Consider the following 18,489-nt stretch of genomic DNA (forward strand, 5'->3'; position numbering starts at 1 on the left):
GCTTTTCAACTTCACGGAGGCAACTCACCCAAGAGTTACGTTTGGAGGTCTGATCACCTTCCAGCAACTCTGGGGAAAAAGAGAATCTACGTAGCATGCAACTAGAGCAGTCAGGACAGCTAGCAGAACAACGATGGACGCAACTCGAGCAGTGACAGTATTGTGAGTTGTTACACAATTTTTGGGGTATTTATGTAAGAATTTTACTATAAGGCCCTGTCACGTCTCCTTTGGATCTATTGTGACCATCGTATAAAGCTTATTGTGAAGTTGTATATATATATATATATATATTATCTACTTAAAGAAATAATATAGTAGTTAATGTATAAAAGTGTATGAAAATGTTGAGTATATAAATGGTAGTAGGTATATAAAAAGGTTTATTCTCCATTAACCCTTGGCCAACTTACTTTACCACAAGACGTCATGAAGTAGTAATCTATAGACTAAGAATTGGACATACCTGGCTTACACATCGTCACCTCATGAGACGAGAAGACCCTGACCTATGTACAACTTGTGGGTAGCTTTAACTGTCAAACATTTCCTCCTATACTGTGGAAACTACGCAGACACCAGAACAGCCTTAAGCATACCTGAGCATCTATATGAAGCACTTGGACCCGATCATGAAAATACTGTCAAAATCATAATGTATCTTAAAATAACCAAATTGTATAACCTTATCTGACATTTGTATTTGTATTTGTATCTGTATCTATTTTAACTTTGTATTATTTTTTTTGTTTTTTATTATTATTTTTTCTCTTCATCTTTCCCTCACTGCCAATGCTGTACCTCTATATTTTAACGTTATAAACCTTTATAAATAATCCACATTGTACTTAATACTCATAATGTTGTCTAGCACCTAATTTAATGTTTACATTGTACAATATAAACCTAACCTCAATATTTGTGGGAACAGTTCAGAAATGATTTTGTGAAGATATTCTTCATACAGAGCGCACTCGATTAAATGACTTGCATTTCACTTTTTCTGATGAAATATTTAATAGAGGTTTGAATGAAATAGAAGATAAAGTTGTTTGTCTGTTTTAAAAATATTTAACTTAATTTGGAATGAACTCACCTGTTCGAAATGAAAATGCATCTGATTCTTTGTAATTCTCAATTTTGCGTTCTTTCGATGATAACTGATTACAAGAATTTGTAGAAATCAATTTACTAAAATTAGTAGATGATTTTTTATACTTTTAATGCTATTACAGAAAGTGAATGAATCATCAAGGAAGAGTATTATTTTCAGATGCTCTGGGTGGTACAGGGGTTAATTCCTAATTAATTGTTGTTGGCTCAAATTAGATCCTCAGGTAAAGTTGCATTAGCAGTAGCTTCATCTGGTATAGCAGCAACTCTCCTTAGTGGCGGCAGAACTTATCACTCGAATTTCAAGTTACTGTTAAATGTATTATTTGATACAGAATACGTTTGTCCGATTCGTAAAAATGGCCCTCTTGGAAAAATTCTACAAGAACCCTCATTTGTTTTGTGGGATGAGTGTACAATGAGTCACAGATTACATATCGAAGCAATTGATCGAACATTAAAAAATCTTAAGTGTAATAATAACATTATGGGTGGCATAACATTTGTTTTCACTGGTGATTTCCGTCAAACCTTACCAGTGATCCCTAAAGGCACTTGAGCTGATGTCGTTAATGCTTTCTTAAAATCTTCCCCTATATGGAACAATGTTGAAAAACTTTATTTGTGAACAAACATGAGAGTTTATTTATGCAGAGGGGACGATATTTTTCCAGCACAGTTGTTGAAAATTGGAAATGAAACTTTAGAAAATGAAAATGGTTACATTTCTGTCAATCACACGATTGGACGGGTGATCAATACCGGGGAAGTGTAAATTTCTACAGTTTATCCTGAAATTTTTAATCTGTTCAATAAATATTATCAGTGGTTATGTGAAAGAGCTTTTATCTCGCAGAGAAATGTAACAGCAGGAGAAATCAATGATATCATCCTTTTAAAATTCGATGGATACTAGCGTGAATATCTATCTATTGATACAATTACATCAACAGATGATGCTATTCGTTATCCACAAGAATTTCTCAATTCTCTTTCTCCTTTGGGATTTCCTCCTTATAAGCTAAAATTAAAAATCGGTGCTCTAATTACATTATTACGTAATCTTCAACCACCGAACTTATGTAATGGTACAAGATTACAAATAAAATCATTGCGAAATAATATTATAGGAGCCGTAATTTTTACAGGAACCAACAAAAGGAGAAATTGCATTTATTCCAAGAATTCCCATTATTCCCTCTGACTTGCCGTTTTCTTTCAAACGGCTTCAATTCCCGGTTAAAGTTTCTTTTGCGATTACGATAAACAAAGCTCAAGGTCAAACATTCAAGTACGTTGGCGTAGATCTTCGAGTGCTTTTCACATGGACAATTATACGTGGGATTTTCTCAAACTGGGGACCCGAATCATCTTATGATTTTAATTTTAACAGGAGATAAAACAAAAATAGTCATATACTCAGAAGTCTTATAAAATTCTTTATCAACCATAAATTACTCAGCATTTCTTTTTTATCTGTATTTATTTTTAATAAAAATATATTAACCATTTATACCACTAGAAAAATTTCAATCCGTTTTCATTAACCATTTTTTATATTTACCGCCCGATCACATTAAACAATAATATTTGAATAAAAATTCTACATACAGTTTTTTGTTAAAAAAAAAAAAAAATTAGCTTACAATTCTTCGTGCAGAAACGGCTGTAACTCAATCGTTATAAAAAATAAATAAATTATAAAATATATTATTAATTATAAATAAATTATATTATAATAAACGAATTAGGTATTTTATATTACATATTATTGTAAAAGTATGCAGTAAATGCTTCTCGAATCTTAATAGCATTTGTTGTTGGTCGATGAGGTACTACTTCTAAAGACCTAATTGCGCAAGAATCCTGTACGTCCTGTCGCCATGATCCCTCTTGAATCAAAGTACCGTTGTCATCATACGTATCGAATGTCCCTGGTGGTGCATAAATATGAATAGAATTACTTTTTCTGATAAATTTGTGTAGTAATATGCATATCATAGTCAAAAGTGACACTTTTTCTGGGGTTAAGCCAATAGGTTTTCTAAATACTCGAAATGTTGATGCCAATATCCCAAAAGTGTTTTCAACTAACACACGTGAACTAGATAATTTTTCATTAAATAATCGTTTATCAGATCCAAATTCATGATTTCCCGGATAAGGCTTCATGATGTGCGTACTTAGCGCAATAGCACCGTCACATAAAAAAACATAAGGCAAGGGCTCGCCTGACCCAAGCAAAGGACACGGTGTTGGTATATTCAAAGTATTTTCCGAAATTCTTTGCCATAATACACTATTCCATAATACGCCTCTATCACTAATACTTCCTTGGCTCCCGATGTCAGTGAAAATAAACTGATAATTACTGTCTACTATACCTAAAAGTACAATGCTGAATGATCTTTTATGATTGAAATAATCCGATCCTGAATGAACAGGGCATTGAATTACGATGTGCTTTCCGTCCATGGCTCCAATGTCATGTGGAAAGTTTCCACGGAATCCTTTTTCCACGTTTAGCCGTTCTTCTTTTGTAGACGGCATCTGTAAAAAATAATATAAACAGGGGACAATTGGATACCACAAGGCTGTACAGTCATTGGAAAATGAAAAATCAAAGCATTTGTATTTCCCTAAACCGTGTAGATAGACACACAAAATAAACACTTCATTATAAAATCAATAAATTTATCGCTACATTCAGAATATAATATAATTGTTTTTGATTTGTTTAGTCTTATGTACCTGACGAACAAAGTCAAAGCGTGCAAATCGGCTCTGAAAACGATGAAGAAAATCAAAGTGTGGTAACTGAGGATAGAGCGAATATAATAGAAAATATAATAACAGAGAATACGATTAATACAAGTACACTAGTTCCTGAACAACCAAACCCAACGACTTCACGGCCAAACCCTACAATTCGACGTCGTGGTGCTCCACCTGAGCTTCAAGAGGCAGCAAACTGAATGAAGGATGCATTTGATATGTTAAAAAATGCAATTACCAAAAGAGCTAGTAAGAAGATGATGATGAATATGATCTGTTTGGTAAAATGTTAGCGAAAAAAATAAGGAAATTGCCAGAAAATGAACGAGAGGTATTTATGTATGAAATCGAAGGTATGTACATCGAAAAATTACGTAATATGAACTCCTTCTCTTCTCATTCAAATACCTCATTAAATGCACAAAGATTTTATACACCATCAACAGATTTTTTGAACCATACATATCAAAGCAGGCCTTCTTCTAGTTTCAACAAAATTTGAGTAAAAATATAATTGTTGGTAAGCAAAATACACCTATAACATCTGAAAAAACTTAAAAATGACAGAAAAACGGGAATTTTTACGCAAAACCAGTTTTCGACCAAATCGATATTTTTATATGGTAATAATTCAAAAACTCATCACTGTAAATACTTGAAATATTTTCACCAAATGTTTATGTTAATATTATCTATATACAGTTTAATTTTCAAAATTTTTTGACTTTTTTTGAGTTATTTATAGACCACTGAAATTTTCAATTTTTCAGAAATTTTTTTTTGAAGTGTCGGTAACATTTTTTTAGCCCTATTAAAATAGGTATTTGAAAATTTAATACAGAGTTTGTCATAAGTTAGTCTTATAGTGATTAAAAAATTATAAGAATACATAGGCACAATTTTTTTTTATAATCGTTTATAGTTCAAATTTTTACGAAATCTGTCGAAAATGCGAAAATTTGCAAGTAATTTTGAAGCTGAAAAATCATAAAAATTGTTGTGTTTATAACTAAGGATTAAGAATACAACACTAAGTTTTCCATAAGTTTTCCTTCAAGTAGCTATAGAGAAATCTCAAAGCGTCATTATAGGAATAATTTGAGGTGCGTTTGAATTTTAAATTTTTACGAAATAGCGTTACGATAACGATTTATCCTGAAACGATTTTAAATATTTGTTATTATTCAAAAAGTATAAGTCGTAGATACGTGAAAATTTTATCAGTTATTAAGATTGTCATTTTCTTTACATGATTTAATTTTAAAAATATTTTGACTTTTTTGAGATATTAATAGACAACTGAAATTTTCAATTTTTCTGAAAAATTTTTTTGAACGGTTGATAAAATTTTTTGGCCCTATCAAAATACTTGAAAATTGAATACAAAGTTCCTCATAAGTTATTCTTATAGTAATTAAAAAATTATAAAAATACGTAGGCACAATTTATTTTTATTAGCATTTGAAGTTTAAATATTGACTAAATACGTAAAAATTACGAAAATTCGCAAATTATTTTAAGCTAGAAATTTATACAAAATTTTCTTTTTAAATCAAAGATTTGAAAATTTTTAATTATCTATAATATATATCCTAGACCGACAAATCATCTCCGTTCAGAATCGTTTTTCGTATACAATGATACCTATCATTGCATTCAAATCTAACCTACCCTAGTCAGAGGTCAACCCCACCCCCTAATGTACAGCAAAGCGGTACCCACTTACCCGCTTTTTAAAAAATAAATGTTCAAAATGATGTCCATTTTGTGATAAACAAAATGTCATACGTTTTAAAACATTTTCAGTTGTACATTTTTTTTAAATGTTGGTTGGTATATTTGAACAGACTTCTGTAATTTGTTTATTTCGAATGTGAATTTCGAATGATCCTTTAGAACTGTATTTAAGGCCGTACAGACTTCAGGAACAATTTTAGATATAACTTCGCTGGACACTTTGAATAAAAAGTGGAGACTTTTAAAACTATCACATGTGGCCAAATATCTCAAGGTAATTGCAAGGCGCAATTTAGCAGGTATTGCCAATATCCAATGTGTATCTTTTTTTGAAATGATCGGTGAAACTTAACTTAATAAGAATTCAAAATCTACGTGAGTCAAGCTGGTTAGATTTTTGGAAGGGCCGTGTTTGCGCCTAAATACCGTATATGCGCCTATATGCAAAAACCTCGAATGCGCTTAATAAAATTAAAATACGTTAAAAAACTTATTTGCGCCTATAGTTAGGTTATAAATAAATAAATTTGGATTTACATTGCAGTAAACCTTAAATTTCTCGTCCCACTTTTTTCAGACTTCGAACTGACTGAATAAATTGTATTGAATTATTCTGGTGTGGTTAAAAATGTGTCTTTACTGTTCTGTTTATATAGTACTAGCTGATCCCGTGTACTTCGTTGCCCGTTAAATGTACTAAATTTATATGACTCAATTTTTGTTCAATTCGTTATTTAATAATCGGTGTATGGATTTCAAAACTTATCTTAACTTTTCCATTACCTGAAATAAAAATTCTGATTTGCAGAAGTATAATATTATCAGGTAGGCAATCTACCTGCGGTAGATCGCGGACTTGGTGCTGTTTGTACGTAAGTTTATGATTTAACTCTAAGGTATTAAAGTTATACCAAGTTTCCATTTTTACTTAATTCCACTAACGGTGAATAAATATAATCAATCAATACAAAATCCTTGATTATGCTAGCAGTATATTTTTATACATATAAATAGATAGCTGAATTACTCGGCGTTGTCCAGGGAAAAAATAACCCAGGAGGTATTCAACTATTTTATATAAAAAAATGAGGATGAAAAAACTAATATTTTCTTATATTTTGTACCTTTTTTATTTATTAATTTATATATTATCTCTGTACATATTTCTATTAAGATTATAATACTTCTTTGTAAACAATATTTATATTTTTTTTTTGCTCATTTTTTGCTGGACAGATGGCGAACCTAACCTAACCGAGTTGCGTGCGAGATACAGTGTTGATGCCGCACAGTGTGCCAGATTTATTTACACTAAATAATTAAAGAATACATTTATTCTTCGAATACAAATTATTAAAACAATATTAATTCAAGTGATAATACAATAAAATTATTAGGTATCTCGTAAAAACGATTATATTGAAATATTTTATATGAGTAGCAAAAAATTTCAATAAATTCCAAACGAGTTAACATTTTATTTTGAAATTGATGCATATAGAATATAGATCGTTTAATATTATTTATCAGCTTATATCTTATTGCCGAAAAATCCCATTCCCTGCATAGTACATAATACCATATGATAATACCCATATATAGCTATCATATCAGATACAGATATTACGATACCGGTTGTCTTTAAATAAAATATACGCACGTAATTCAGCTCTGTCATGAAGAAACCACGCACGCAATTCGGCTGTGTCTCGAAAAAACCGCGCACGCAATTCGGTTGTTGTCAAACATAGTTCTTTTTTTCCGCACGCAATTCGGATGCAGCCATATATATATTATATATATATATATATATATATATAGCTGTAGCTTTATTTATTTGCTTGCAATGTAAATAAAACACTATTACTGAACAAGAATGATTGAAAATATTTTAAGTCCAAATGATTAATTTGGAATGGTATCAGCATGAAGGTGCTTGCACTGACTCTGGTGGCTCACGTCTGCGTTTAGTCTATTCGGAGCTCTCATACATAGTCTTAAACTCAGCGTTTCCTCTCCAATCGATAATATAAGTATGTGTCCATAGCCTATTTGTGTAAATGCGTAAAGGCGTATCACTAGGATACCGTAGCATCCCACTCTCGTGCGGCCGTTCGGTTCACGATTTTCTCTTATTTTGATATTCTACTCGCACCGGCGATCGAGGTTTGACACAATGTGATCGGTGGTGAAATCATATGCCCCCGGGACACTTACGTATATCTACGTGTAAAAACGTATTTAGTAGTCTTAGCGGGACGTCACTACATAACAATTATCAGGAAAAAATAAAAGAGTTTTTCTCCATCGTCATAAATGTATATATTTTGTTGTAACATATTGCGGAACAAAAAAAATCCATTGTATTGTAATCATTAAAATTCAAAATATTAACGCTATAAACGTGTACGTAAATTTTAGCCATAACTTAAAATACATCCATTGGGAGTTGACAAAAACTTAACAATATAACAAGAATCAATTTTAAATATTTCTAAATCAATTTAATTTATATTTATACTAATATATTAAGTTAAACTTAAAATAATTTTTTACCATATATTACATTTATAAAAAAAGTTACGAAATCCTCTTGGATAATCATATTGTTACAGAAGTCATTAACTGGAGTTTGATGAAAGGTTACTGAAAAATAAATTCATATTACATTTTGTGATTGAGTGTATTAGGTGCAGCACACACCGATTGTTATTATTTTATAAATGACATTTTCAACAATCATAAACCAACAAATAATATTTAAAAATTTATTTGGTACTTTTAGATTATAGAATAAAATACAATTTATAAATATGAATATTACTAAATTTCCCAATTTTGATACATTTTATCAAAACATATGATGCTCAATACAATATCATGATACCCCGGACCCTACCAGCGGGGTATTTGTGGGAGGGTGATAACCCCCCAAGATATGTTTGAATATCTTATTTTTTTAGGGCTATTAACTTATTAGGGTTAAATTCTTAAATTATAAGTGGAACCGAAGTGGAGTAGTAGTTACCCACTCACGCAGTTGATTGTGACTCCCACAGTTATCGATTCGATTCATAGTAAAGTGTAAAAAAAAATGCGTGGTTTTACAAGATCACAAATTTCCCATGCTTTCGTCCGATTGCGTCATCCAGTTTCCAATAGGTCCAACTCCACTAGAAGTAAATACCGCATATGTCACCTCTTGGAGTTAGGGGATAGTATCATGTATATAGTTATATATACATAGATAAATAGATTACATAGTCTCCTTACTATCCACTTAAGATACGCACTGACAAAGACCTTAAGGTCGTTTTCAATGAAAAAATATATAAAAAAAATTAAGTGTTATATAAATAAATAATTTTTTTTTTCATGAGAAATTATATTTAGAATTTATTCTTGTCAATTACATAATGATCGCTTTATCAGCTCTTAAGCGATAGCTGATAATATAAACAAGATGACTGATTAAAGTCGACAACACGAGAAGCGTCCACTGGCCGCCACGAATCTAGCGACCAGTTCGCCACGTGGCGCGGGGGTTCGTAATGTTATACATTATGAGCAGGTTAGTTAACCATAGTTAGCTAACCTAACCTGGGACAGCCATGCGCTATGTGGTTTACAACCCAGGCTATCGGGTAGGGTAGCAGTAGCGGGTCGTAATAAAGAGGGATTACTTTTCGTTTCACCAACAGCCGGCAGAGGGAGCATTGCCCTCCCTAAACCCAATCGTTGCCCACTCTAAAAATATTAAAATATTAGATAAAATAATATAATTTAGATTAATATCATATTATTTTATATAATATCCTCGTGTAACGTTACCCCAGCCACACCTGGGGGAAAATTGAATTTCCGGGAACTTTATCAGACCAGGAATTATAAAAAGCTGGTCAGGAATTCACAGGAATTGGATACTAATTATTGGCCCGAAAAATTGCAAAATTCAGATTGGGGGTGGGGGATAATGTATGTATTACTTTTAACTTTTTATGAGAATATTTTGACAATTTTGATGTTTTCAAATCATTTTATATAGGAATGAATAAAATTCGATAAAAAATGTAGTTAACATTCATTATAAATGTGGTATTGCCATACCACATGGCGGATTATAATTCTAAGCACATACAAAGATGATTTTTGGTCGCAAATTAAACTAAAATGTTATTCTACACAAGTCCCAAAGCGATACTAATTATTATAAGAATGAAAATTTTGACATTTTCTATACGAAAACAGTGTATACAAAATAAAACTCATTACGTACCAATATTCCCTGGAGTATAATAAAAATTGATATTAATTTTTAAATGTTTTAAGGTTTTAATAAATATTACTGGTACAATTCATCATGACGGAAAAACATAATCAACAAAAATTTTAGAAGCAAACCAAAAACGAAAAAATATATACATATTAATTTTTATGTATGTTTGTATGAACATAACATAACATTTTCTATACGAAAACACTGTATACAAAATAAAACTCATTACGTACCCACTTCATCTGGAGTATAAATGAAAAAATATATATAATGCACAACACATGATACTCCCGACTTGTTAATATAATATAACCTAACCTATAGGTATTGCATATAAATATAAATGAGACATTTTGTCCCAAACTAGGCGAAATATTATTTAACACAATGTGGTTGTGTCACATATTGCAAAGTTTAATTTAGAATAAAAAAAAACAATAGAAATGTGTGTGATTGCTGACCATGATGCTGATCTTGGTGGTTTTTATTCGTACCCACTGTAAAGAAGTATAATTTAATCCTTGTGTACCTACTCATGCCACTTGCAATTTGTATGTATGAACATAATCTACTAATGTTCAATTGATATTACAGTGGACCCTACCACAGCATTAACTGTGTCGTAGAATTAGGATATAAAATATTTGGATTCGGATTATATTATACAACCACAACCTTATATAAACATTGAAACACATTATGAATAATACTTTAAAAAACGATTAAATATTAACTACACATTTCTGGAACCAAGAATATTCACTCGGACACATTGAAGTTAAATAGGTTAGCCTTCCTTAAAAATTAATGTATTACCACCTATTATTTTCATACCTAACGGAAAACTTTGTGTAAATATACGTATGTTTTAAAAATTAAACTGATTACGTACCTAATGCACCTAGAATAAAAAGAAAATTAAAATATTGACATTAATTAAAAATTTTTTTTAAGTTTCCTGTTTCTAATATTTTTTATTAAGACATAAGAATTTTCTCCGATAACATTTGAAAAAAAATACTAAAATGTAAAATGTCCAACATGAGAAACTCACAGTTCACAAATCAATATATATTATTATGTCACCTCACTCGATGATGTCCAAACCTAAACGACCAACCTAAATGATCCTGCCTCTAGGTATATTGCAAATAAATCTCTAGCCCCAAGCAAACCCACTTAAAATCTCGTTAATTGGCCCAAACCCCGCGAAATATTTTCAATCAACACTCATCTCAACATCAAATTAGAAATTAAAAAAAGGCGTTGATATAACAATCAATACTTTAAGCGACAAAATTCTTATTGCCTAAAATAATTCAATAAAACATACGTCGTTAAATTGGTGTATCTTCGTTTTGGTACACCGCGATTCAGATTCTATAACTCTCAGCGTAGCGTTATTTCGATATCTGGTTCAAACTCCTCTAATTTCCAGATAGGTCTAAGGACAATCATTGACTTTTTCGTTCAAATCAGTAAAGTGGTTTTCGAATTAGAAGTCAACAAATAATTATATTATATTAATTATTTCAAGATAGAATTTGTTTATTTGAGGCAATGAGAATGACAACTTGATTCATGAGTTTACCTCATATGACGTAGAAAATTAATAATAACGAATAATTTATATTATTACTATTATAATTTTCAACCTAGGATAACTTTCACAAACTATAAAACAATTTCAATTCCTTCCGTGAATATCAAGATCCATTTTTCACTTCCTCTTTAAAATGTCAATATTTAAAATTCCCGTTATATTGCAGATCCAGATCAATAGGGAAACCATTTCCAAAAATCAATTATGTAACTTTTGTAGCTTAAGATTTGTAAGCAAAAAGCGTGTGATTGCGTAAGTGGTACTTGATTACTATTGTAAATAGTTACATTTTTATTTATGTCTTCCTTTTCTAATATACCTAATATTTAAGGGATTGTTATTTCGATTTTTATTATATACATGTTTTAAGAACAAATGGACAAATTTTTCAAAATCCAACCATTGCTCACCCAAATTACACTTTATAATACATCTTAAATTTAATTTGTATAACATCTTACAAACTAAACACATTTTTGGTATTATCCAAAAGTTTTTCTATTATCATGTAATGATTTGGGATCGTAGCCCCCCTAACAGATATTAAAATTGATGTCCCTCCTTGAAATGTCAATGTGTTTCCAAATAAACTTCTCTGGAGAATCGATAAACTCCAATATAAGACAATTCTAATATTTATCATAAAACTGATTACGTACCTTGATTTTCTAGAAAAAAATAAAATTGTTATAAATTATGAAATATACTAAATAAAAATGTATTTTTAATTTTGCAGTTTTAAATAAAACAAAACGCTTTATCGAGACAGAAAATATTATAAAACTTTTAATAAATCTCAAATATTTTTTTTCAAGATATGGCACCTGAATTGCTAATTTATATATTTTATCTCCTAGAATAATCTATTATTTTGATACCATTCACTTGGACTGAATATACTATGAACATTTCTCATAAATCATAATCTCCTGTCAATAACTTATGCCTAGGTCAATACTTCTTATTCAAATTTTTTTTGTATTGAATTCTAAAAAATTAAAAAGGGAATGCAAAATTGTAAAAAGTTTGTGCGTACCTGTATGTTGAAATATCTTATTGATTTGGATATAATTAAAAGTGGTATGCATAAATATTTTCTACAAATAAAATGGACTCCGACCTTCCACGTTCTCACTCAATTCAAGCACTGGGTACATAGTTACTGTTTATGTCTTCATAATTAATTTTAATGTTAATACACAGAAATTGAATTTTACATACCCGTAGTACAAAAATAATCGTTCTTTTGATAATCAGTTACTGTAACAACATTTTAATAGTTTTCAATTGTTTTTAATGTATTTACATTCTATAATATTTTGCTTATATAAGCTAGTAACACAGTATGAGATAACAATTCTGTAGATTCTACAAATTATTCACTATGAGGAAAACATAGTACCTAATTGAATCTTCACATTTATTAGAAAATTACAAAGTGTATCTTTCTTATTTCCCTCTATAATAGTAATCACGTAAGAAAAATGTAAAAAAAGTATAAAATGATCCTGCACGGGAAAGTCCTCGACAAATTTGATGCCCAATGATTTACCATAATTATTTAACTACAATAAATTTATTCAAACAAATTTTCACACATTAATGTTATAAGCAACCCTACACAATCTATAAACTCATTAAAGAATTTGTTTTCGAGAGAAATATTCAAAATTTAAAAATCTGTCTTCGAGGCTCACAGGAAAAGGTATCCTTATTTATTATCTGAGAACCATTATGCGATAAGTTTGATTGCTAAGTGATAATTACTATTATACACATAAAAATTGCTGTTCATTATTATTTTATTAAAATGAATGATTCTACAACGAGTAATTTAAATGGCCCAATCTATAAATGAGATATTCATAAAACAATAAAATATAAAAAGACGGGCACACCAGTAATACGATTAAATCTGAATTGAAAGATACGTATAACATCATTGTAAGGTAATCAACTTTGAGAAAAGACGTATTAATCTGTTATTTCCAATAAATTCCTAACATTTGGAATATTCTTCGGAAATTGCTTATAATCTGTTTTCATTTAGAATACACTTTTAATAGTAATTATACATGTTTGGATTAACTTCAATGATCCTATCTTTAATATCTATTAAACTACACCAATATTAGAATAATTTCCTTTTGTCTTTGGCATATCATCATAATACTACCAGTAACACTTTAGGATAAATATTTTGTAAATTCTACAAATACCAGGTGGGACATTTTAAACAAATTTCTAAATTAATTCGAAAACTATTTAGCTTATTTTACTTATGTCACTCTACAAACTTAATCAATAATCACTTACAAATCAAATTTTAATTTAAATAAAAATAAAATCTGAATTTTATCGATAAATTAGGAAAACATGTTTTGGTTTTTAATAAATTAAATATCATTAATTTTTTTTTCAACTATCCAATGTTTTGCAACCCACCATTAGGTAGTTTGAACAACATTATTCAATGCATTATATCTGCTTTAGTATTTTAACTGCTGCACTGGTCACGACGCAAGATAAATAAGAAAAAGAAAAAGCAATGGATTTACATATTTTAATGACTATATGTTTAATGTTCAAATATTGAAAAAATTCACATTAATCACATAAAAGAACAATGATTGTATTTTGGATGATTTTTATAGATTTGTTAAATATGAATTCAAAGATAAAAGGTCATTGTATACGCTAGTCGATTCTGATCAAAAATGCTCTAATTGGATATTCATGATAATAAATTCCTGGACTTGGGTATCCTAAGAAATTTTCTTACATATTTCATTAGAATTCCTTAAAAACATTCAGCATTAATTTGTGTAGGAACGAAGCCCTCTGTCGATACGACAACACTATAATTAAAAAATGATTACTCGCTATATCCCGCAGTCGACTTACGCATCACGCAAACACAAGTACACAACATATCTGTTTATTTTTGTATTAATTCTTCTTTATAATATTGTGTTATATGTGAAATAATTATGTATATGATAAAGCAGGCTATTACACGGTGCCACGCCGGCCGCGCAAATAACATTCAGTTCCCGACTGTTACGAACGTTTGGCCAGCCCCTCCCCCCCAAGGAAAATCTATAAACAAATTATGCATATATTTAAAATGCTACAGTCTAAAACAAACACATTATACAAAATAGAACTGATTACGTACAATTTGAATCTGGAATAAATTAAAATTAGTAGATATTAATAACAAAGTCGTATTTTAACATTGATCAATTTTTATGTTTTTCGACAAATTGTGATAAATAATGATACAGTTTAAACCAAACACCCTTTACGAATTAAAACTGATTACGTACAGTTTCCTCCTATTGGAATAATAACAATAAAAAAAAAAAATCTGCTATTAATTATTAAATATTTTGAAGTAGGTATAACGATTTTCACAAATTAATACAATATTTTTTTTTACCATGCAAAAAAGTTATAATTGTAATGTCTAACACACAGCATTCTGGCCTCGGAAATTAATTTATTATGGCCCCTGGGATAACCTGTCCTTGTTACACCATAAACCTGAGCTGGAAAAATGTTGTTTTAACTACCACTTAATTATATACAATCCAAGAAATTTTTCCGGGAATAGAAATATTTCTAAAATATAACTCTAATTGTTGGAGAAATCCCTTCATGAAAAATAAATAATCATTCATAGTACGAATAGAACAACATTTATACTAGACAGCTTAAATAATTATTACATTTGAGAAATTATTTAAAACCAAATTATTACACGGCCAACTGATATTTACTTGTATATTTTGAATATCATTAATTAATATAATTTAATAAAAATATTGGAATTATCTAACAGCCTTAATATTACCCTGTAATATTTTTAGTGATATAAATCATTTATGACTACAAGTTTAATTAAACATCTAAACATCTAAACAAAAAATTTAAATATCTACATTGAAATTTTTGGACTTGAGATTATTTTCAGGAATTTTCTGAGTAAATATGTACCTATTCCATAAGCCTCTCCAAAAACTGAACGATTTTTAGTTGCATAGGATCGTAGCCCCCTTCCAACCCAAAACACATTAATGCTAAAATTGTTAGCCCTTCTTCGAATTTTAATGGATTTACACTTAAGCTTTCCCTGATGTAAAACCTAATAAGAAAAACATATTCCATTATAAGACAAATATATTATACAAAATGAAAGTGATAACCTACCGAGGAGATCTGGAAATAAATAAAAATGTTACATAGTTATTACTTGCTTATTTAATATTTTAAAATTTACTGAATTTGATCAAGGAGGTTGGAAACTTGGTATTTATTTAACATTTTAGACACAAAACCCTGATAAGATTACACATACTTAAAATTATCGGATTTCAATTTTGAAAAATTTTTTTAGTTGATCGACATTTTTCTAGGTTGTTTTGGAAATCGATTTTTAATATTTCTTTAAAAATTGATGTTAAATTTTAGTTGAGTTTCTTAATTTATTTGTAATTTTTAGATTCACCTTAATGTCTTTAAAAAAAAAATTAAACAGTTATTTTAAAATTTATCTCCACAATAACTTAATAACAACAATAAGTACTAATATTTTTACAGAATTGAAATCCGATCATTCTGAGTTAACGTATTTTTGTCGGGCTTTTATTTCTAGATTGATTAAAATCAGTTGAGGCTTGACACAACTTTACCCAATACATTTACAAAAAAAATGTAAGTTTAATAAATGCTCAAACATATTTAAATTTTGAAGAAAGTACGTATAATGTATCCAATAAGTTCATGAACTTGGGAATTTCATAACAAATTTTCTAAAGTATTCCATTGACCCCCTTAGAAATATTTAGGTTTTCTAGATGGGCGAATGTAAGTTCCTACACGAGACCTAGCAGGTAAACAAGATGCATATGTTAGTTCCTACACGATAAAATAAGGTACATATGTAAGTTCCTACACAGTAATAACCAGGTACAAGTGTAAGTTCCTACACAGTAAAAAATAGGTACATGTGTAAGTTCCTACACTAAGTATATTATAAGTTATCAATATACTCGTATATATACAATATATTAGTTATAATGATATATCATATTATAATACTGTCATACATTTTAATCCTTTATTCTATATAATATATAATTCTTTATAATATTTAATAATTTACCTTATAAATATTATCAATTTAATAATTTTAAAAATAATAATTGTAATAATATAATAATAATTCGTCATTTATTGAAGAAAATAAAAATAAAAATGATCCATTCTATATAATATTTAATAATTTTAAAAATAATAATCGTAATTGTAAAGAGTTAATACGTATGACAGTATTATAACATGATATAAGTGTTATTAAATTGATAACTTATAATATTCTTAGTGTAGGAACTTACACATGTACCTGTTTTTCGTCGTGTAGGAACTAACATAGGTACCTGTCTTCCGCCGTGTAGGAACTAACATACGTACCTTTTTACGGAACTTACACATCACATTTGTAGGAATTAACGTATGTAATTGTCTACCTGTTACTCTCGTGTAGGAACTTACGATTCCCCTTCTAGATTGTGTATCATCAGACCCCTTCCCCACCAGAAAAAAATTAAGTTAAAAATATTAGCTCTACCTGGAATATTTATGGATTCACTTAAAGGTATTCGATACTGACCGTTTTTATGACTTAAACGTAACAATCTTTAGTCCATCAGTCTGATGTACCTAATAATGTGATAAGAATATAAGATATTTAAAACTGATTTGAATTCGTTATTATATTTTCTTGAGATCAGTAGAGCCACTTTTTCAAATTTTGGCCCCTAATCTTTTAAATATGGATTAAAAACTTATGAAATTAAAAAAAAAATTAAGTTTTGACTACACTAAATTAAAATTGTAAATTCTAAATAGTGGCTCGGTTGATCTATAGAAGACATAATAACGAATTTAAATCAGTTTTTAGAAGTCTTATAATTAGGTCAATCGGACTGATGCACAAAAGATTGGATGTTTTGGTCGATTTAATTTTGCTCATGTGCCCTACGTGGTACAAGGTGTGATATGTGCATAAGCGTGCGCGAGTGTTCACATTTTAGTTGGTGGTCTGAGAGTCACTCATACTAATAAACAGTTACTACACACGCATAACGGCATAACCATGTCTTGCACGCACGTAATATAGAAATTACCTATATTTAAATCATTTTTATTAAAACCAGTCGGTATCGAATCCCCTTAGGTTTCTCATATAAATGGATGCCTCGTATGAATATACGCCACTATAATAAGACAATTAGACAAACATATTTTACAAAACAAACTGATTACTAACGATTTTATATTTTTTTAAATTGTCTAAGTTTAATAAGTCTTTCAAATGCTTTTACCAAAACAGAAAAATCTCATCAAGAATAATTAAAAAAATACTAAAATGTATGATACCCAATATATGGCACTCTGGACTTTACAATAAATACACGAGATACCCAATCAAAATAAAATAAAATTATAAAATTATTATAAAATAATAATTTATAATTATAATACATACTACACAAAAAAAATGATAACCGTTGTCCCCAATCTGTAAAAATAAACCTTATAAAAATTTCTAATTGTTTCTCGTATATCTACATTAAACATTTTATAAGTTAAGAACACTTATTAGGATAGATATAGTATATTTATTCTAAAACCTATTTATCGGAACAAAAACATTTTAATTAAACCTCCACAATTATTCATAAACTACAAAGCACATCTTCCTTATATCACCTTACGTAAATTAATTCCGTGATAATTTGTATACATTTTTTAAGCGGTAAGTTGAGATCAGATATGAATCTATATATCCTATATATTTAATTAGTATTTCCAATAATAGACAGCTTTCAAGATGCTTGGGACGTTTTTATTTATGTCCAATGGGTGGTGAGTACACTAGGACGACAGTCAGGCTGGAAAGTAAACTGTATAGTGTTCG

This window comes from Diuraphis noxia, unplaced genomic scaffold (genome assembly GCF_037042655.1).
Source record: "Diuraphis noxia isolate RWA-SAM2 unplaced genomic scaffold, SU_Dnox_SAM2 contig0003, whole genome shotgun sequence".
NCBI lineage: Eukaryota > Metazoa > Arthropoda > Insecta > Hemiptera > Aphididae > Diuraphis > Diuraphis noxia.